This window comes from Eulemur rufifrons, chromosome 7 (assembly GCF_041146395.1).
Source record: "Eulemur rufifrons isolate Redbay chromosome 7, OSU_ERuf_1, whole genome shotgun sequence".
NCBI classification, from domain to species: domain Eukaryota; kingdom Metazoa; phylum Chordata; class Mammalia; order Primates; family Lemuridae; genus Eulemur; species Eulemur rufifrons.
Window position 1 is genome coordinate 276628147 of NC_090989.1, and position 22752 is coordinate 276650898.

The following is a 22752-nucleotide window of genomic DNA, read 5'->3' on the forward strand; positions in this document are numbered from 1 at the left end:
CAAAAGGTAAATAAACTGTGGCACAGTCAATGAAATACTATTCAACAATATAAAGGAATGAACTACTGACACCTGCAACAATATGGATGAGTCTCAAATGTTATGCTGAAAAAGGCACAAAAGAGCACATGGTGTAATATTTCTATGCACATGACATTTTAGAACAGGTAAAACTAACTTATGAAAAATCAGAAGCTATTGCTTCTTGGAGTACAGTAGTGGGATCAACTGGGGATCCCAAATGTTATGCTGAAAAAGGCACAAAAGAGCACATGGTGTAATATTTCTATGCACATGACATTTTAGAACAGGTAAAACTAACTTATGAAAAATCAGAAGCTATTGCTTCTTGGAGTACACTAGTGGGATCAACTGGGGAAAAAGGGAATTTTCTAAAGGTATATAAATGTTCTGTATCTTGATGGAATGTGGATTACAGGGATGCATGCATTTGTGAAAACTACTTGGAGTTTACACTTTAGATCCGCACATTTCATTGTGTGTAAATCATACCTCAATTTTAAAAAGATAAAAAGGACGGGCTTTGGGATCACACAGGGTTCAGCTCTGCCACTTACCAGCTGTGTGACCATGGCCAAGTGTTAAATTGTCCGTTTCCTCATCTGTAAAATGGGGAGAACAAGAGTTGAGAATAACCTCATAGAGCTGCCAGGAAGAATAAATGAGATCAATGTTTTAAAGTCGTTAGCATACAGAAAATGCTCATTAAATATTAACAAAAAGAAGTTAGAAACATTTTGTCCTTTATGCCAGCAAAGGAGAAACATGCAGGAATGACTAGAGCAGCTAAATGCTGGGCAATTCACAAACATTACCTCACTGTTTTAAAAAACAACCTCTAACAAGGATTATTACTGTTTTATAGATGTTGAAACTGAGCTTCACAAGCTGCCTGTGGCCACTCAGCAATGAAGTGGCAAAGCCAGGATGCAAACTTTCACTCATATTTTTCCCACTGTACCATGCATTCCATTAGGGTCACTTTCAGCAACTATACCACTAAGACAGCCCAATTCATATGAGAAGCTACTGAAGGCTGCCTTCATTCTCAATAGTACTGACTCAGCCTCCTGACACTGAAAAGATGGCCAATTCTGCTGGCTTGACTAGTGAATGAAAGTAAGGCTGCAAGTAGAAACCTGAAAATGCTGCTCTAAGCTTTTGCTCTGTTCTTGGGCATCAAGACGGTTCTTGCCACTTGAGGACACTGATTCCCACTTCCTTAGAACAATTTCAAGATAAGAGAATTCCAAATGTAAAATCTGTGCTCTAAGTAGGAAGCTAGAGCTGAAGTGGCTCAATTTGAAATAGCCTTGGAAACTGGGCAACTGAAATGACAACCACATGGTTTTCTTAAATATATATTTTTTCTTAATAATGCAAGAGCCTTGTAAAAAAATTAAAATGCAGAGATAATGAAAGTTAACCTGTAATCCCATTCTCCTAAAGATACCACTATTAACCAGTTGGTATATTGTCTTCCCAACTAAAAATCCACCTTCTCCTTAACAAGTCTGTCATATTCCATTGCATGGATAACCACAATCTATTTAGCTAATCCTCTATTAAACTTTTTAAGTTTTTTCCAATTTTGTTACTATTCAAAATGCTAAAAGGAGTATCTGTAAATGTACATTTTGTATAACTGTCAGTTTTTTAGGATAAATTCCTAGAATATGAATTGTTAAATATGTAATTTTAAGTTCATATTTTAAAACTTTTTGTGTGTTTATGGAGACAGGGTCTTGCTCTGTTGCACAGGCTAAAGTGCAATGGCATCATCATAACTCATTGGAAACTCAAACTCCTGGGCTCAAGCAGTCCTCCTGTCTTGGCCTCCCAAAGTGCTAGGATTATAGGTGTGAGCCCCTACACCTGGGCCTACTTTTAAATTTTAAACTCCTCAATCTATAAAAATAAACCTGCATATTATCAGCTTTGACAGATATTATGAGATTACATTTTTAAGGGTTCAGCCCTGAAAATTATAATCCTTTAATGCAGGATTTGCAAAGCCAAATGTCTAAGACTAGCAGAAAACATAATGAGTAAAGGAGCCACATGGCTCTGTGACAAACCTGAGAGTGCCTGCTCATTTAAAGGGGGCAGCCACTAGTCTGGTTCCAGCCAACAGATGCCACATAGAAATCCAAGCTCAGTGTTAGATCTTTCAATTCATCAAGAAAGCCAGAAATTCAAATTTTTACGAAACTCTTGCAGGTTTTAAATATTGACAACAGGTTTTTATTTAAACATACTTCAAGTCAAACAAAATACATCCATAGGGCAGACTACACATAGCACGTGGAATTTTGTGTTAACAGATGAAAAAGATAACACTATATTTTTACTTCCAATCTTACTATCCTGCAATTTAGCTTTTCCTATGCTTACCAACAAAGCATATTCAATTTTGGTTCACAGTGACTGTTAGCTCCCTTCAAAGACAAGCTTATCTTTTCTTTCAGATTCGTATCCACAACAAATATTGAACCAAACCAAACCAAACCAAACAAAAAACTTCAGCTAAAGAGGCTAAAGAGTGCTCTTGGTTGACCAAAGCATGCCCAGAAAAGGCTTCATTTGGGACTGAGTTGCTATATTCTCAGCATATTTAGAGTACCTCACGATTTTTAGAGAAAATGCTCATTTGTAAAACTATGCATAACTTTGAAGAGCATGGCTTTAATACAGGATGTCCCTCCACTACTTACTGCCTAACACAGCAAATTTTCCCTTTGGTGAGACACACACACAAAAAAAAAATTCCTATGCACTCCCTTGTAATCATGTATTGAATTTAAGCTACCATTTTAATGAAATAAAACAAGGATTTATACAAATCTTTCTCTGGTCTCAAAATGTTACTGCAATATTGCTCCCATGTAAAGAACAATTGCAGCAATCTAACTAGCCTCAGAGTTTCTTCTCATTCCTTCTTAGTCATCGATTACAAATCTCCAGACTTAGATGTTCAAGCATTCCCTTCACCCACCAGAGATAGTGGGCAGACATCCATGACTATCCAAGAACCCAACAACCTCCTTTGAATGCAACTATCTTTTCATCAATTGTAAACAAGTGCTAAACTCTTGGCTCCATAGGGAGCCCCTACCAAGTCAGTATAAACTCTGAAATAGGGGCAGAGGTCAAGGAGATGAGTGTTCAGCCTAAGCCCTGGATTTCATACCACCCTGACCCTGTTCAAAAGAATCCTTATCAGAAGGGAACTCCTCAGCAAAAGGCCACATTGAGGAGACTTGATCTAGCAGTGATGTACCGGAATCAGTGGAAGCTTTGGAAGCAGGCTCTTGGAACTGGTATGAATGTGAAATACCTAAATCACTAACAGAATGTTGTGGAGGAAAAGGGAAACAAAGGAAGAAAAGAAGGGAGATTTGGGAAGGTATCTTAATTTGTTTCAGGAAAGAACCTATCTGATAAATAGTGAAATAATCCTGAACGTGAGCCACAGAAGAAATCTCTAGGAACCTGTTTCCACAGTGAATTATCCCACTTTGTGTCCCAAAATCATCCTAATACATGCAAAAGAGGCCCAAATGACACTTTCAAAATAGTCTTTATTCTCTTGTACACAAAAAGCCCCACTATATATGTTATAAATTACACTGCCTTAAAGTCTTCCACCATCAGCATTTAAGACTTGTCACAATTGAGAGCTAGAGACAGCATGGAAAATTAGTTAAAACAAGGGTTCTGAAGTCCCAATACTTCTCTCTACTATACACTTTGGGGTGAGTCATTTAACCTCTTCAGGCCTTATAGTTATATGTAAGATGGGATATCATTTTTAAGAGGTTTCATAAATGCTTAATGAAAAAAATGCATGTGCAGCATTTTGCATGTAATAAATATTAGCTATCATTACTACTATGTGGTAAAAGTCACATCAAATTTTATGTCTGACTAAACTAGAGTCCCTTTTGTGCGGGAACTGTGCCTTAACCTGGCACACAAAGTAAGGAGGGAGAAAAGAACAATAACAGTGTTAATGGACTAGGTATTACAAAGTCAAACTTAAAATCATATAATTTTATATGATACCCCCCCCCCTTCTCACACTTACTGAATTTACACAAAGTGCCTGGAACTTAAGCAATATCCAATAAATAATGATTTCCTTTTCTTCCTTGATCTCTAACATTAAGTTCACTCTCTGCAGACAATACTTAGGCTTCTATGAACTACATTTTGAAACCAAAAATTGTGATATATGGTTTGACAACTAAGAATGGACCCATTAGGACATGGGAAGGAATACTAGACTTTTGGATAAAACCTGTGGGGGTAGTCCAGGTGAGATGTACATTTCTCTTCCGTAGCTGGAAGAATCCACAAAAAGTTTCCTTGGGATCTCAAGATACATGACGGTTGAATGCAAGGCCAGAATAAGTTAGTAGTGTCAGGCTGTCTTTTTATCTTTCCTGTTCATCCTACCATCGCCCGTGGATCCTTGCTTGGTGGGCATCCACCAGTACGGCAAGAGAGGCCAAAGATTAATTTAACTTTCAAGTCTCTTTTAAAATACTCCTTTAGGCCAGGTGCAATCCTAGCACTTGGGAGGTCAAGACAGGAAGACTGCTTGAGGTCAGGAGTTCAAGACCTGCCAGAGCAAGAGCAAGACCTATCTCTACAAAACACAGAAAAATTAGCTAGGTGTAGCAGTGCATGCCGATAGTCCCAGCTACTTGGGAGGCTGAGGTAGGAGGATCATTTGAGCCCAGGAATTTGAGGTTGCAATAGGCTACGATGATACCACCGACTCTAGCCAGGGTGACAGAGTGAAACCTTAGTGAGTGAGTGAGTAAGTAAATAAATAAATCACAATACAATGTTCATTTGCAGGTCCCTGATTAGAATGTATTTTTTAAAGTCTGAATCAACAAGAATCCCAAACATATAGTATTATAAAAATGGTAATGGTCAGATTTTAAATTGTACAATTTTTTCCTTAGTATGCTTTCTGTAAGATTTGCTATTGACCAAAGAGAAAATGCATAATCTGAGTATTTGTTTTATTAAACAGAAAGTTAACTTCTTTAGTCTCCTAAGAGGTTAAATACATGGGTTGGCAGATGGTTATTTGGGAGGTTACCTGCTGCTGGTTGGGAGGAGGAGGCCAAAACACCCTAACAGTCAATCAGATGATAAAGAATTCTTGACCAAAATGGTTAGCTCTGTTCCTGTGACTCAACTATTTACTTGAAGCAGTAACTTATACCTGCTAATATCTGGAATGATTCATCTTTGTGTCATTAAGAAACACAGGCTAGTTTAATTTAATAAAATGCAGTTACAATAGCCCTTTAGTACAGAGACACTGAGAATTTCAACATTACTACATAGCCTCAAAGACCACACACTTAGTAGCATTTGCCAAGCACTGCTCTAAACACTTTACATATATTATTTCACTTAATCCTCACAGTCCTATAAAATAGAAATACACTTTTTTTTGGAGACAGAGTCTTGCTCTGTAGCCCAGGCTACAGGGCAGTGGCGTCAACATAGCTCACTGCAACCTCAAACTCCTGAGGTGATTCTCCTGCCTCAGCCTCCCAAGAAGCTGGGACTACAGGCATGTGCCGTAACACCCAACTAACTTTTCTATTTTTTGTAGAAACGAGGTCTCACTCTTGCTCAGGCTGGCCTTGAACTCCTGAGCTCAAGCAGTCCTTCTGCCTTGGCCTCCCAGAGTGCTAGGATTACAGGAGTGAGCCACCACGCCTAGCCCAGAAATACATTTTTATTGTCCCCATTTTATAGGTAAGAAAACCAAGGCACAGAGAGATTAAATTTAACCAAGATTACAGAGCTAGTAAATAGTGCAGCCAAGTTGAACCCAAGCAATCTTGAGCCAGAGTTCAGACTCTTCATTCAGAAGAGTTTTGGCATATATTAAAAAAAGCGAAAGTGGTCATTAGAAATGCAAACAAAAAATTTACAAACAAACATGTTCACTATGGCATTATCTATAATGTACAAAAAACTAAAAAGAATCTAATTACACAGCAATAGAAGAATGGTTAAATAAATCATGGTAAAGCTATTTATTTTCATTGAAATATTATCCTGCCATTAAAAATATTTGTGAAAAATGTTATGACTTGGGACAATGCTCCCAATGTAATGATGAGTGGAAAAAAAAAAGGATACAAAATTACCTATATAGTATGATCCCAAATCATGTAAAAGATGAGCTCAGACACAACTTGAAAGGACATATTCTCAAATGAGAAACAATGGCTATTTCTAGGTGGTGGGATTAGGGATGCTTATACTTTTCTTTTAGTGTTTTCCACAATGAACATACATTATTCTAATACCAGTTTAAACTAAAGTATTTTTCTTTTAATCAAGCTGTACCAAGATCCTCAACCAGTTAGAAAAAAACCAGCTAAAATGCTTGTAACACATCTAACTTCAAGTACCTACTTTCTTTGGGATCATAAGCTTTGACAACATAGTCAGTACATACCAACAAGAATGTTCACCTTTAACTTTGGAAACTGAATTAAAATAAGTATTTTCAATCTTGGTCAATGTTTACTCTTGATGTAATTATTTGTAGGATTATATTACAATAGGAGATATGTAGGCCAAAAATTCAGGAATAGCTTTGCTGAAATAGATAGTAAGAGACAAAAGTTTGGGGAGGAAGAACAGCTGTTGCTAATCCAACTATTTACCCTTTGACCCTCTATCTGGCCAATAACTGAACACTACCAATTGTCTCCCTGTATTATATGCTGTTTACAATCCCTGAGAGGCATGAAAGGAATTAATAATTTAGCCTAGAAAGCTGACAGCCTTTATTGGGAAGCCCCTTGTCTGTGGGACAGAAATCAGAGCAAGTAGCTGTCCTGAAGTCACAGGTCCCTTTACTGTTCCTGTTTTATAGCCTAATTGGCCTCCAAACATAAATCAATTATTTCTCCTGTTTTAAGCAACAATGACTTCTATTCTCTAAGTTCCCTTGTATCAAGTTGGTCCTTGTTCTCTTGAGTTTTACAACTACACGGTAAACACGATGGCTGAGGAAAAAACTCGGGGAGCAGGGCAGACTGGGGTTATTTGGAAACAGAAGCACAGAAAGGTTATGCTGTTTTGAACTTCTCTTGACCTCTGACTGCCCTTGTCCCTAGCTTATGCTAATGGGCATGGTACAGGGACACTTCTTGTAGAAATGAACTTAGCCTGAACCTGTGCCATAACATTGGACTCCAGGGAAGCCCAGGAATCATAGGAAGGCGGCCAGAGTGTGAACAGCTGCCGATATTCTAAGCGTGGCTGCCCATCTGCTCTATCACAGAAAAGGTAAGAAAGGCCATTTGAATTGGACAAAGTCAGTCTTTCCTCAACTAGTTCCAACACGTCCCACCTTTTGTCCCAAGCCTGTCTATGACCACTGCCAAGCAGAAATGAGCAACGAAGTATTTTCTGTTCCAAAATAAGCAAATGTGACCAGGCTTTCCTATCAGAAATTTGGGTATGGGGGACTTTGGAGACTTCAAATTCCAAAGATACAACATGAAGAAATCCCTATTATTCTCAATCTAATGCACAAAAGTCATGAGGTATTAACATAGGAAAGGTTATTCCTTCCCAGATTCCAAAAAATATGCAGTATCAAAAATAATAACCAATTTAACACAACACACAGCTCATCTCAGTCTTGAGGCTTCCTATCCCTTGGTACGGCTGTGCATGCACACTTGAAACTCATGTTTGGTACAGACTGAGACGATAAAATTTTATTTTTGTCTATTTATCATTAAAATAGTCAGATGCTTACGTATCTCTTCAAAGAGTAAGATTAATATATAACACTACTAACGTCACAAAGATAATATAGAAATTACTGAGAATACTACCTACATATGCTAATTACAATTTTTAAAAGAAAAGTGACTTTTTTAGATAACTCCCAATTCTATACTGATACATGAAAATTACGTCTATCTGTTCACTCTTATGGAATGGAGATATCTGTAAATCACCACACCTAGCTAGGGATTCTATGCAGAAATGTTAAATGAGCTAGGATTACTTGGACCAGAAAAAATTTAACAATAATCTTTATAAGAATTTGAAGGGCCTTTCTCAAAAACTGGGTATTAGCCACTTTCAACTAAGAACAGAAAAGGAGAATACGCTTGAGTACTATGTGCTAAAATAGAAGTTTAAAAAATGTCTTTTCAAATGTTTTCCAATAGACTGTTAATACGTGAGGACAGGAGCTTCACTTATTTGCGTACCCCTGGAGCCAAGAACTGGGCCTGGAGCAAAGAGAACACTCAGTGCTTAACAACTAAGTTTTCAACTATTCTCAATGTCCTTCCCAGTGTTCAAAAATGCTTCTAAGAAAGGAGCATGACTCAAGAAAATAACTAAATTTACCTTTTTTCCTCCTAAGCAAAAGGCTATTCAAAAGAGCGTAACAGAGAGAAAATTCAGTTGACGCTAAAACAGCATGCATTTGAAATGCAGAGGTCTACTTCCATGCAGATTTTTTGCAATAGAAGTTACGCCAGCGTGCCTGGCCTCGCCTGCCTCCCCTTCCACCTCTTCCACCTCCTCTTCTTCTGCCTCTGCCACCCCTGAGAAAGCAAGAACAACCCCTTCTTCTTCTCCTCCTAAGCCTACTCAATGTTAAGACAAGGATGAAGACCTTTGTAATGATCCACTTCCACTTAAAGAATAATAAATATATTTCTCTTATGACTTTTTTTTTTTTTGAGACAGAGTGTCGCTCTGTCACCCAGGCTAGAGTGTCATGGCATCAGCCTAGCTCACAGCAACCTCAAACTCCTGGGCTCAAGCAATCCTCCTGCCTCAGCCTCCCAAGTAGCTGAGACTATAGGCATGTGCCATCATGCCCGGCTAATTTTTTTTCTATTTTTAGTAGAGATGGGGTCTTGCTCTTACTCAGGATGGTCTCAAACTCCTGAGCTCAACTGATCGTCCTGGCTTGGCCTCCCAGAGTGCTAGGATTACAGGAGTGAACCACCAGGCCCAGCCCTTATGACTTTCTTAATAACATCTGTTCTCTAGCTTACTTTATTGTAAGAATACAGTATATAACACTTATGACATACAAAATATGTGTTAACCAACTGTATCTCCTGGAAAGGATGGGTAGAAGACGCAGCAGAGGAAATGCCTGCAATCACCCTGCAGGTGCCCCAGGGTGGTAGGAGTCACTTACGGCTCCGCCCAGAGCCATGACTCACCAGGAGCCTAGTCAGGCAGGTGCCCATAAAATGCACATCAGGCCCCTGCCCATCTGCCTGGACACCTCAGGGACTGCCTGGTCCACATCTATTAACAGCCTACTGGTCAACAGTAGGCTATTAAGTTTTGGGGGAGTCAAAAGTTATACATGGATTTTTAATTGTGCAGGAGGTTGTCATCCCTAACCCCCACGTGGTGTATTCACCCATAGCTACTGGTATAGTGGGGCTATACTACATAATACAAAACTGATTCTGAACTTTACAATTTCCAAAAAGACAATCTGTTTCCCTCGTGTTTGATAAGCATCATGGGACTTATTTTGTCTCACAATTAATAGGTATTTTTTTGAACAAGCATGGATATTTATACTAGTAAAGTGTGTGGAGAAAATATGTGATAAAGTCCACACCCTCAAAGCTGATATTAGCCAGGATGGTGGAAAGGTGAGCTTTTTTACTTATCTCAGCAGCAAAATGGCAACAAATAGCCAGTCCTTTAAAGCAGTAAAACCAGAAAAATAACACTAAACCATCTCATGGAATTTCCATCTAAATTATCATTTGACCTTTTAGCATTATAGCAAAATAGGGTCTGCATGTACAAGATACTCCCATGTCCTATTTCTAATTATAATTATAACCATGTTCCAAAATGGTGCATGCCACATTTTGGGAACACTGGAAACCCAAATGATTATCTACAATCAAGATTTATAGTGTCCTGAAAAACATCATTTTATTAGACCTTGAAATGTTCACTCTCATAATGCTTTATAAATTAAACTGTGGTACAAAGGTCATCAATTATAATTTCAAAGCCAAGCATAATCTTTCTTTGAAAAAAATTACATCAAAACCAAATACTTTAGAAAAGTAGTTGTGAGCATATGATTGTGTCTAAATGAAAGTAACATTTTTGTTGTTGCTGGCTTCATGGAAGGATGGAGAAAAGAGAGCAAGGAGATCAGTATTAAATAGAAATTTTCAGCAAACCAACTTTCTATTAAATGGATGGATTCTGCCCATTGAATAATATTAGAAGAAAAAGAAAGTATAACTAAAAACATCCACATCCTTCCCATAATTATAAATTAAAGTGAAATAAAATCTGAGTCAATAAAATATGGCTTAAAAATGACATCTTAAGTTATACATTTAAAAATATACACACACATCCTTTTCTTACCAATGCACATTGGGTAACATTCAGAACTTACTAGTGCCTGGGTCAAGCTCTGCCAATTCATCCTGACAGAAACCTAAAGAGAAAACAACAGGAAAAAAAGATTATAATTTGTGAATTACTCTGAGCTGATTCCAAATACGAAAAAGCAAGTATCATATACAGGAGGAAAAATGCAGACTCAGAAGTCAATTTATGTTTGAATCCTAACTCTAATATTTAACTACTGTATATCCCTCTGAGCCTCCATTTCATCATCTTAATATAAAAGTGGAGATAATAAGAGAGTTGTAATGAGGACTAAATGAGATACCAATATAAAGTCCTTGGCACACAGTAGGAGCTCAATATACAATAGTACAAGTAATTCTGAGTAAGCACACCAATGTCAGTTGGAATACAAACTCACAGGAAAATTACAATTCATTTTATGTCTACTTCACATTGTTCTACTTCACATTATTGATTCTTTTCCAAGAGGAGGCAAAATATACAAAACATGGACTTACAGCAAATATCAATGTAATTTTATATAAAATTTTCACAGATGCTGAAGAATTTTACCTACAAATGGAAGCAATTCTTCCATTAATAAGTATGCATTTTAGGTTAGAATAAATACCTCTCAATGCACATTTCATACCCCAAAAGTCTGAGCTACATTTGTCCAACTGGTGTGTAACAATCACACTGGAGAGATACATCAAGCACAATGAATGGCAAACACAGTAAGTCCTCTATACACAGCTGATGAAAGTTCTTTTTTCCTGGAATGACTGCCTACTTTCTGCTGTTTGCTTTCTACTCGTCCTCAGTTAAATACTTCTTCAGAAAAACTTTCTTTTGTCTCCTTCATCCTTGTCTCACACATAAAGTCAAATCCCCAGTTACAATTATCTGTAACACTTGTCCTGCTTCTTCATAGCACCCATCAACAAAGAATTACTTTGTTCTGTATCCGACTTCACTGTTACACTATTCCATGAGAGCGGGGACCTGGCCTGTCTTGTTAACAGCTGTCACCTATTACCTCTCACAAGCCTTGCACATAGTAGCTGTTCAATAAACAACTGTAGATTTCAACAGTAAATTCAAAAATAATGGATTAGCTGGGTGTGGTGATGCACATCTGTAGTCCCAGCTACCCTGGAGGCTGAGGCAGAATGATTGCTTGAGCTCAGGAGTTTAAGGCTGCAGTGAGCTATGATGATGCCACAATACTCTAGTCCAGGCAACAGAGTGAGACCCTGTCTCAAAAAAAAAAAGAAAAAGAAATAAATAAATAGAATAAAAATAATGGAGCAAAACTAGGACTAGAGGGGTATGACTTCTGTCATCAGAACTGGGCAACCTAAAGCCAAACCAGCAACTGGCAGTCATGTGGGAAAAATGGGATTCAAGTAGCAGGCAGACTATTTAAACACCATAGCTTTTACAGTATTTTGCAATCCTGGGCTGTTCTGGCAACACCAGTAACGGAACACACCACATCCTTTCCTGCCTTCCTGTGTTTCCTCCTCCTCCTCCACTTGGTAAAGAAACAACTCATTCTTCAAGATCCAGCTCCAGTAACATCACAACTATGAAATATGGAAAACAGAAGAGGCCCCTCTAGCATTCACCAAATGATAAAGGAATAATTTAAATATGTGCCTTCTCCACTAGACAGTGAGTTCTTCGCAGGCAGGGACTGTGCTTCTACCATTTGTGGAGCTGCTACTATGCCTAAAACAGTTGCCAATATATCATGGAAGGTGCTCAAATACAGGATGAACAAAACAGAAAATACAACCCTGCCTCTAGGATCATAGTCTAAGGGAAGAAAGTCACAAAAGCATGAAATCTAAGTCTAGTATGTGGAAGGATGAATGAGGAGACTGGATAATGCAAGACAAAAAATCATCCCTCCTTCTAAATCTGTTATACCACATGTGTTAGATTCTGTTGCACCCTTAAAGAAAATGAAATATGGAAATCTTTATGCTAGTATTCACTATTTAATTTATATTAATAACTGTATCAGCTATTATCAGAATAATAGTTCCATCTGCCTACAAATGCAGTCATTTATTCCTTCAAATGTTATTAAGTATCTGCCCATATTGTAGCAGGCCAAACGCCTGGAAGATACAGACATGAGTAAGACTGACCCTACCATCAAGAGAATGAATAGTCTAGAGGGGTAGAGAACAGATAAAAATAACCCAACAATGTGAATGTACTTAATGCCACTAAAATGTACACTTAAAACGGTTAAAATGGGAAATGTTATGTTATATACATTTTACCACAATAAAAAAAGACTAAAGCCCAGTGAAAAAAAGATGAAACAACATTTTTGAAAAAATTAACTACATAGGGACAGATGGACACAATACAAGTGGGAAGTAGAGCATAAATTTTGATATCAGAATAGGTTTGCGTCCTGACACCATTACTTACTAATAGTGTTAACTTAGGAAGTGACTTCACCTTTCTGAGCCAATTTCCTCATCTGTAGATTATTATGAGGATTCAATGATATGATGCACTTAGGTTAGTGAAAGTGCTTGGCAGCTATGATCAATACTAGTGAGAGTGGAAAAGCAGCAATCATGGGGCCAGGAGCATGGAGGAGACAGTCCTTCACTAGGCAAACAGGGCTATTTGAGAAACATATTCAGGGCAAGCAGTATGTAAAAGGAATGAACAAAGAGAGAAAACAGAATGTTACTTGGTAATTTGATTTGACAGTAGTCTCAGCAGGGGCATAACATAAGGACCTTTAACTGCCATACCTGAGCAGCTATGGGCTTTTATCCTGGGCAACAGTCACTGAAAATATATGTATACTCCTAGGAAGTTTGTCAATACCAGCCCAACTCTGATTACTTCAATACAGTGGCTCTAAAATTTCTACCAGGATGAATACCTACAATGCGTAGTACCCCTGCCCCCCACCAAAAAAATTTCAACCAGGAAACTAAAAGCACAAGGAGTTTCAAAAAAATGAAGAGCTTTGTGGGGATAACCAATAGGTACATGGCAAACCATCCACAGCCCTTAAATTATAAGAACTCTCCCCATTTTTTCAGGCCTTCCCCCAACCCCATCTTCCTCTAGGCTCCTTTTGTTAGAATGAATGGCCTGGGTAAAGGCTGAGAAAGAACACAGCTTTTTTGTTGGGGGGTGGGGTGGGGTGGTTGGGGTAACAAAACCGTCAGGAAGCCAGACCACAGCCTATCTTACAGCCAGGTCTGCAGCCTGCAAGCTAGCTCCAGACCCAAGCAAATACAGGAACACTTTTCTTGGATTGGCTGAATGCATTAAATTCACATCTGCCTCTTGTCTTTCTATCCAGTGAGTGCCACTTGGGCCATTAGCTTTTGTTTCTCATAAGCAACCTGACAAACCATACTTCAGGAGTAACAGAAAATGCTTTTGAATACAGAGACATAAGACCACAAATCCACACAGCAAAAGCTGGCTGGCAGAGCTTCAAGTAATATTTTCCTTTCCCCATCTACAAATGTCAAGGACACATTTTAAAAACTGCAACAAAAACAATGCCCTTTTCCTAATGTCGTTTTCTTAACATGAAATCTTACGGACAAAAAAGAAAAAAAAAAAAAAAACAAAGCACACGAGGGGTGAAGGGAGCCAAGGATTCTCAATTATATAACCTATTATGACCACATACTTGCTCAGCTTAAATGCAGTTTACAAGAAGTGTCTGTATTTTCTATGGAAACATTAATAACTTCCATCTGATCAGCCTATATCACCTTTCATATAATTTTTCAGGCTTCTAGCTTTGTAATTACAGCCTTGAAACCAGACTGAAGGCAGAAAAGCCAGCACAAGATTATGACATTTAAATTTAAAACATTTAAAAAAAAATAAAAACAGTACACGGCTTCAAGGCTGTAGCTACAGAATCAGAAGGTGAAAACAGTTTAGGGAAGCAATTCCGTCTGATGAGTCCAGAGGTCATTAGTGTTTCTATGGAAATATAGTATAGGCATTTCTCAGAAAACCGCCTGTACTGATGAACCTCTGACATTTTTCATTTACAATTTCTGATTCTTTAGAAGAACAAAAGGGATGGCTGATAATCCTTCAGCTTGGAGGTTAAATAAATTTCAAAATGAATACATATAAAAAAATGTATAAAATAATCTGTCAGTTGCCATTTATTGAATCTTTATTATATGCCAGGCATCAGCTTGATGCTGTACATAAATTCTTATGGAAAAGTAGCTACTATTATCTCCATCTTATCGGTGTAAAGAGATTATTGTACTCTATTACATAGAAAGAGCCACAAAAGTCAAAACAAGAGAACTTCTATTCAGAGCATCTTGGCTAATAAAACCCTATCTTTGCATGGTGCATGCTTTGCAAAAGCCAGATAGGTGGCAATTCGGCATAATTTCAAAGAGCAAACCCCGACACTCCCACAACAGCAAAGCCCCAGAGTCCAAGAAGAAATACCATACCTTATTTGAGCCCACTGACAAGCTATCTCTTGAATAATCCAATATGCCTATGTTAGCAGCAGCCAGCTTCTTTTGAAAAATTATAAATTGCTCCCAGCAGGGGTGGAAGAGAGTGAAGGAGATTTTTTTTTTGCTTGCTGTCATTTCAAAGACCAACTGAAGAAAAGACTTACAGGCCAAGGAGTTTGAACATGGTCAGAGAGCTTTCAAAGTCATTTCAGAAAGTGTCCCATACCATTCTCAACAGAAGGTTTGGTAGAGCAGAAGCCAGCTCTGTTCAGGAAATCCCTTAGTGAAGAGCAGATGCAACCAAAGAAATGCCTCACAGGTGGCAGAATGTACCTTTTCCTTATTCTCTTTGAAAACGCACACATAAAAATGGAAAATGGATGCATGAGGACCTTGAAAATGTCTGTCCCTACGGATTAATCTTAGAAATCTATCCTAAGGGTCAGAAATTTTAAAAAATAGTACAAAACTGGAAACCACCTAAAAATTCAACCACAAGACAAAGATTTAATTATGGTATACCTATTTGATGGGATATTTTATGAACATTATGTTTAACAAAGAGTTTCTAATGGGGAAACACCGTATTTAAAACATAATATGAAACTGTACTCTCAGAACAAGCTCAGCTATATCCCAATACCTATGTACATGAAAAAGCACACTTTGGTCTATTTTCTCTCAGTGATTATCTCTAAATGTAGACATTACAGCTGATTTTTTTCCTTCAACCTATTTTTCTGATTAAAAATATGTTATTTTTATAAACAGAAACATGTACATTTTTTAAAAGCCTAAGAACAAAATGATTTGGCTAAACTCTCTAAAATCAACCACTTCGACTGAAAAGAAAAAACCTATCAGACATTCTCTAAACAACTTTTAAATTACAATCTTATTAGAAACACAATTCTGGGCACCGATCTTTCTGACATACTCTAATAGTCATTAATGTCTAAAGCTCAGTACCATCTCCCATCTCCCAGGTTCAGAAATCCATTGTATGGCAACAAAGAGATACAACATCTTTATCCTTTCACTCTTAGGATCTTTCAAATCTAAGGCAAGGCTAGTTAATCATACCCACGAAATAATTCCAAAAGAAATTTTTAAAAACTATTCAAACCTGGTGAGATAAGACAGAAGACAACAATCAATATATTTATAGCACTGCATAAATAAAGGATACTCTACAAACAGGATTAAGGTAAAAAAAAACTGCTTTTTCTTAGATGCTAAATTTTCCTATATTTTAAAATTAAATTCAACAAATATTTACCCAGCATTTTCAATGTATAGGGCACTGTGTCAGATTCCATAAGGGACAGATGAATAAAGCTAATTACCCCCAGTTTCTTACACTCTAATAGGGAAAATAGAAAATTGACTGGATACAAGGAATTATGTATTAAGTAAATGCCCTAATGGAGACACTGGCAGCAGTTAGATAAACAGTACTTACTTCTTCCTAGGGGAAACTAGAAAAGATTTGATGGCAAAAATGGCACTTAAATCAGGTGAGTAACAGAGCAAAGGAAGAATGTAAATTTAGACAGACTATCAAAAATACTCAGAAAGCCATACATAGCTTTTGGATGTCCTTACCCACTATTGGCAAATGTTTTTCCCAGAGATGGTCATATCCCCAACAGATGGTTATATAGGCCCTGTCTGACAAGTTCTTTCCTAAATGTCATCAAGGGCAAGAAAGGCCTATCTCAGCACACACACTACTTTCTCATTCCGGGTTAGATGGTCTCTTTTACACACATGGTTTCACCTACACGTCCCAACTGATGACTCCCCTCCTCCTAAACTTTCAATTTCAGATAAGACTCTTCTCCTGAACCAAAGACCCATTCATCCAAATGCCTATTATCAATATCTACCTGGATACTCCACAGGCTCCACCAAATTCAACATGTCAATTTGAACCTATTATTTTTTCTTTGAAATCTGCTTCTCTTGTGTTCTTCACTCAGGTTCCAGGTATCACCAACTCTCAACCCCCAAGCCAGAGATCCCAGGGACTCCTCCTTGGTTCCCACTTTACACCCTCCCTAACTTTCCACTGCAATTATATCCAATCAGTCACCAGGACATTTCATTCTCTCTCAAATCTTCCCAGACCTAGTTCAAGTCTTCTAATCACCCTAGAATCCTAGACTATTATAACCGTTCTCCTGCCACTTCTTTCATTTCCTGGAATTTAGATTTCCTAATCCACTCAAAAATTCTGGTGGCTCCCTTTTTTCAACTTTTCAGCATGGCATTCATGGCCTTAAATTACAGAAATAAATCCAACATTTGAAAAGCTACTTTTTACAACCTTATTTCCCTGACACACCCTGAAGTTTAAAAAGAATAAATTCCTATTTCCAAACTCTCTTTATACAGAGATAAAAATACACTAACTTTGATGTAAAAGCAATTTCCTAATATTAAGACTTCAATAAAGTGACACTCAAGGCAAGACACCTGAACATTAGCCTTGCTCCAGTACTAATAAGCCATTTATGTAACGCTAAGTGATCTATCCCTCAGTATCTAGATTTTTCTCCTCAGTAAAGGATACCAATTTTGTTAAGATCCCTTTTCAGCTCTGAAGTCTATGAGTTTATCAAAAGTAACAGTCATGTGTAATAGGAGCTACAAATTACATAATGCTAACACTTGAGAAACCCCTAACAGGTTACCAAGATTCTTAGATAAAAAAAAAAAAAAACAACCTAGAAGGATAAACTATAAATCACCCCTAATCTGTTCCATCCCATTGTGGCCCCCATTTTACAGAAGGGAGAAATTGTATAAAGGGAACATATGTAGCTATTTCTGTGATTTAAACACTAACCATGGTTCCAAAGGCTTCAGCATTTTCCTGACCTAAAAATGGGAACCACAACAATACTTACCTCATAGGGTTGCTGTTAAGGATTAAATAATAAATATAAAGTACTCAAGAAAGTACCTGGCATACAGTAATGTTCAATAAGAGTTACCATTATTATAATTGGTAAAGTCATTCTGATCTCTTCACCCGCCAAAACACAATATAAATAGACTTGGGAAAGACTTCTTGATTTAAAAATCTAAACTACTTTGCAGCAGCTCGAGGGAAAGTGTTCCATTCTGTGCACATGTAGGGAATATGACCTTTTATTAAGTCATCACTCAGTGCTATTACTGAGATGTTAGCTTCTTGATGAGGTTGCAGCATTTATGTGAAAATTGACCTCTGAGTCAACCATTCAGATCACCCAACCAAAGAAATAAATAACTGGGGGTTTTTTTGTTTGTTTTTGTTTTTAAGAGACAAGGTCTCACTATGTTGCCCATGCTGGAGTGCAGTGGCTAGTCACAGGCACGATCAAAGTGCACTACAGCCTCAAACTCCTGAGCTCAAGTGATCCTGCTGCCTTATCCTCCCAAGCAGCTGGAACTACAGGCGCATGCCACCACACCCAGTTTGTTTGAGCATTACAGATACTACTAAAATCACAATCCTACTTGTATAATACAGGCTTCCTTATAGTTTTTGATACCTTTTATAAGTTCCAACAGGCACAGAGGGAATGTTCCTCTTCTAGTATTAGCACAAACATAATATTAGAATTACAGGCCAGGTGTAGGGGCTCACACCTGACACTAGGTGTGATCCTAGCACTCTGGGAGGCCGAGGCAGGAGGATGGATCACTTGAGGTCAGGAGTTCAAGAATTACATCCCTACTTCCCTATATCTTGACTGGGCTTCCAGGATAAGAAATCACTATTTGGTATACAGCTGTTCTGACTTTAGTAATGCTTCTCCGAATATGTCTCACATTCCTGAATAAGTCAAAGTGACCATAATTTTCAGAAAGCAAATACTGACTAATGATATCAAATAACAAGAGCATTCTTGTAAGGTCCACAAGGCTGACTTTAACAGAAGCTGACATGAAAATTGAAGCTGTACAGACACATTGGTTACTTTCAGTCCTTAACATGTTAAGACTCTCACGTTTTTAGTTTATATTATTCACTCTTCATCTTGTTCCAAACAGTATTTAAGTAGTCCAATACTATTTTGCTTTGTTTCCTAAAAGGCATTAGTTTCAAAAGACTCTCCCATTCCACACAGAGAGATCTGCTTCTGTGGCACATGCCTGGGGCCAGCATTTAACCAAGGGTCTCTTTGCTTCTTTGCCTCCCTATTGACAACAATTTGTCCTAAACCCCACAACAGTTATCTTTCTCCAACACCACAAACTGCCTTTGGACTTTATTCTTCTCCTTGGTAATACATAAAGATATCTTTCAAAAAAAAAATCATGACTAGTTAAGGAAAAAAGTCAAGATTTTTAAACAGGCAATTTTCAAACAGCACACCTATTCCCATGGCTAAAAATGAAGTTTTGTTTTAATTCTTGCATCTGCCATTAAAGCAATGTCTCCTAAATACTAGACTCCTTAAGGCAGTGGTCCCCCGCCTTTTTGGCACCAAGGACCAGTTTCATAGAAGACAACTTCTCCATGGACCGTGTGGGGGTGGGGGATGGTGCTGAGCTCAGGTGTTGATGCGAATAATGGGGAGTGGCTGTAAATACAGATGAGACTTCACTCTCTTGCCCGCCACTCACCTCCTGCTGTGCAAACCCCTCCCCCCTTTCATGGAAAACAATTTTTCCACAGTTCCAAGGAAGCAGGTGGGGAAGGAGCTCTGCAGCCCGGTCCTAACAGGCTGTGGACCAGTACGCTGGAGCTGTGGATCACAGCCTTAAGGTACATACAAACAGCCCGTTGGATCCTCCTCTACCAGAAGCTGCTGCTGAAATTCTAAGACTGTAAGCCCTGGAGTCAGACACATCTGGACTTGAATCTCATCTCTACCATTTACTGGGCCAAGTCACTTCACTGCTTTCAGTTCTCCCATCTGCAAAATGACAATAATGTTACTCTCCATATAAGATTGCTGCACATAATTAGCACACAGTGAACAATAAATTTCAGTTTAAGAAAAAAGGAAAGGCAAACCATTAACTACAAAATTTTCATAGAAAGACACTAGTCACACCCAAGTACTAATTAGGCTAATATTACACATCAATAAAGTTGTTAAATCACAACTCGGCTAAGAAATCAGTTTGAGACAAAAATGTGTTTTGTTTTTTTACTGAGACAAAAACTTTCTAACAAGAATACAAATAGTTCAATGTACGGTCTAAAAGACAGAGAGAAATTAAGTTTTTTGTGTGTGATTTACAATTTTAAGTGGTAAAAATTCTAGATAGAGCATATCTGAGCTTGACAGTAAACGTTCAAACTCCTGGTTTGAAGTCGTCCTTACTTCATACCAAGGCATGCTGTCAAATCTCCTTACCCTGAGCTAAACTCTGTTCTCAAACCCTGGATTCAAAGTGTTACAGAGCAGTGAATTATGTATTTTGGCTTATGCTAAGTATTAGGGAAATTTTACTAAAATATCAATTAAACCAACTGTGGCCCAACATACACTATATAACTCTGGTCCCTGGGGTTAGAAACCTGTTAGATACAGGTTTCATTAGATGATTTATCCAGAATCTACAGTAATGTTCAAAGATATGCCTAGCATAGACAAAGTACAATAATTAGAAATAGGAAAATGAACTATTATAACTGATTTATAAGAAAATTCCTCATAATTTCTTTCCAAGTGCAAAGTGTTTCTATGAAGAATTTTAAAGATGCTAATTAAAATAATTCAGAACTGAATTTTTCTTTTATAATAACTAGTAGAGCTTCTTAAACAATAGGATTACAAAATTCCTTTTGTATTTGAAGAAGCAATTGTCACAATACAAAATAGAAAAAATGACAATAGAAAATTTTTTTCTTATTCAGTAAGTTTTAAAGGTAAATAAAAATCAAATCAAATTAAAATGTAAACAATCACCCTTTTTAAAAGAATAGAATTTTTTAAATTAAAATTTAGATTCCAATTATGGTAGAGTTATGCCAGGTACCTATTGTCTCCAATAGAACACAATGCACTAAAACAGTAATTAAATTTATAATTATTGCAAGCATAAATCACAAAACTACAAAAGACAATAAAATGAAAGAAACTGCCTTTTATTGCACTTGAGATAATACCTGTTTTAAAAACTGCTGGCAATATATTATCTCAAACTCACTTTTCCCAACATTATCTATAATAATTAGAAAACAAAAGAAGGTGTATGATGTCTATATAGTTATTTCAAGAAATTCTTTATGGCGGAGGGAACAAGTGCCTACAAAATTATTGTATATTTTACACCCAACTTCTAGAATTCAGTAAGCAGCAAGAAATGCAATGTTTTGAGAAAGATCTGAGTTCCTTAGGATGAAATTCTCTCACAGCAATTAAGTGGCTGGGGGAAAGACATCAAAAAAATGCATCTAGACCGGGCGCGGTGGCTCACGCCTGTAATCCTAGCACTCTGGGAGGCCGAGGCAGGAGGATACCTCGAGGTCAGGAGTTCGAGACCAGCCTGAGCAAGAGTGAGACCCCATCTCTACTAAAAATAGAAAGAAATTATCTGGCCAGCTAAAAATATATATAGAAAAAATTAGCTGGGCATGGTGGTGCATGCCTGTAGTCCCAGCTACTCGGGAGGCTGAGGCAGTAGGATTGCTTGAGCCCAGAAGTTTGAGGTTGCTGTGAGCTAGGCTGACACCACGGCACTCACTCTAGCCTGGGCAACAGAGCGAGACTCTGTCTCAAAAAAAAAAAAAAAGCATCTACAAATCTCCTTCTATACATTACTCTGGAGTCAGTTGAATTCTCCTACAGGATGGGGAAGAAAAGGCAAGAGGAAGGAGAGAAGGAGCCAAGAAGAAGAGAGGAGAAAAATGAGAGAAGGAAAAAGGAGGAGGAAAGGGGATACCTAGCCAGTAAGGCCTGTGGGACTAGTGGTTCAACTTGAAACAAACTTCCTCTCCCCTAAGCCTCAGTCTACTCACCTGTAAAATGAGCACACTATCACCTATGTCAGTGTTTCCCAAAGTGAAGAGAACCACTGGAAGATATTAAATGGTACAAAAAGAAAACATTTCAAAACATTCCCAAGTTATTACCTTTCAATCATCTGATTACATAAGAAGAAAAATCTCAGTTTGGTGCTACCTTGTCTAGTGCCTCTCTAAAGCTTACTTAACTCCCTTTCTAACAAAGACCTGATCAAAGACTTTGGCAGACAATAGCATCTAGCTAAAATTTAACACAATTTTATTTTCATTAAACTTATTTTGTTACCTTCTATTTATGACAAGTAATTTTCCATTTAGAACAATGATAAAATTTCCTTTTAAAATATATTTTGGGTTGTAATGTACTAAAGATTCAATATTTAAAATAATAAATAAACAATCTATTAGAAAATGACAAAAATCATGGTGGTGACACAGGAAAGACTTAAGTTTGGAAAATACTGGTTTAGTGGAATAGTGTTGTAAGTTGTGGTAGGTTATTTTCAACTCTAAGCCTCAGTTTACTCATCTATAATATGGGAATATCACTATCTATCAAAGAAAAGCTGTGGGAAGGATTACGTGAGTTAGTTTAGCCCTGTGCCAGGTACTGAGTATTCAACAACTATTTTTTCCCTTCCCTTTTTAAGGATATTACCAGAAAGCCCTTTTAGAGACCTCCAGAGAGAGAGGCTTTGGGGGCAGGGGGAAAGCCAGGCTTCCTGTATATTAGCGACAGGAGCATTTTCCCTGGTTGTAATACTTTCCACTAAGAACCTCCAGGGACCTAGCCTTGCTTTTTACCCTGACAAAGCTGCAGTCTACTCTCCT